Source organism: Cyprinodon variegatus, unplaced genomic scaffold (genome assembly GCF_000732505.1).
Source record: "Cyprinodon variegatus isolate N-32 unplaced genomic scaffold, C_variegatus-1.0 Scaffold81, whole genome shotgun sequence".
Taxonomy (NCBI): domain Eukaryota; kingdom Metazoa; phylum Chordata; class Actinopteri; order Cyprinodontiformes; family Cyprinodontidae; genus Cyprinodon; species Cyprinodon variegatus.
This window is the reverse complement of record NW_015150534.1, coordinates 87,079-88,469: the sequence shown is the minus strand read 5'-3', so window position 1 is coordinate 88,469 and position 1,391 is coordinate 87,079.

Below are 1,391 nucleotides of genomic sequence, written 5' to 3'. Positions count from 1 at the left end.
CATTCAGATTATCGTTGTCTGTTAGTTTTTATGATCTGAAAAGTTTAAGCAAAAAAAAAAAACATAAACAAAATCTGTAGAAGCCAAATCTGTAAAAGGCTCTGTATGTAGCTGTGTCACACGAGGGGTTACGACTTGAGAGGAATAATGAGGAGAACTGATGTCTCACATTTAAAAATGAAGGATAAAACATCTTTTGCTGAGCAATTAGGAGTCGAACAGCTGTTGAACCATTCCTGTTCTTATTGCTTCCTTTAGGCGGTGAATGTTTCAGGAAATTGCCCAGGGAGCTATGGCGAGAGTCCTGCTAAATTAGTTGCTCACAAAACATTTTCAGAGACGTTATCTTGCCATTTAACTTCACTCTACCCAAAATTTAGAGGTTTAATGTAAGGGTGACATTATTATGGTGATTATGGCCTCCTCAAGGGAAAGATATGTTTAAATGCATTTATATATTTAAAGCACAACTGAGATAAAGCTCGGTTGTGCTGCTGCCATCAACACCTTTGTTTATAGATGGTCGAGATCGGCCTGTTTTCCAGTGTAGTCCTGTTTCTCTGACTGTGACTGGCTGGATGTGCTCTCTTCATCCTCTGAAATGGGAGCTGGCTCGGAGCTAATCTGCCTGGCTGTGTGTTTCCTGGATGGAGCAGCCGGTTTATAGTTGCCTTTTGGATTTCTGCTTCTTTTTCTATGTCTGCTTCTGTCTCCATGAACCCCAGTCTGCTGCGGCAGATGGCCGCTCACACTGAGTCTGGTTTTGCTTGAGGTTTCTACCTGTTAAAAGGTAGTTTTTCCTCTCCACTGTCGCTACAAGCAAGCTTAGTGTGAGGGATTGCATTCAACTAAACGAGTCAATGCAACCAGCTTGTTTTCCTTAGATAGAAAACTTTGAGTCAACTTGCCTGTATGATCTGGCTGAACTGTAAAGTGCCTTTAGATGACGTGAGTTGTAAATTGGCGCTATAGAAATAAACTGAATTGAATTGTTTCACTGTAGCAAAAAAAACACCCCGTATCAAACTCTAAAGCTCCCCTTTGACATATTTATAACCCTTTTGAATTCATAAAATTCAATTTCCTTTGGGAAATATCATTGAATACCACTACATCATTTTCAGTGCATATTTTGAGCAGGCTTCTACAATTTTCTTCTCAGAAAATTAAATTCCTTTACAGCATTTTTCTGACAGAAACAGTGTGAAATCCTAAATGAAAGTAGGAGAATATCCCCCTGAGATTTGATAGAACTTTTGTACAGGCTCTATAATTTCCATGCATTCCAATGAGAGATAAAAGAGATGTGAGAAAGTGTTTTTAACGTTTTCCACCACTAGATGGAGACATTTTTTCACTTGTAGAACTTCTGCCTTCTAGTGTACATGTTG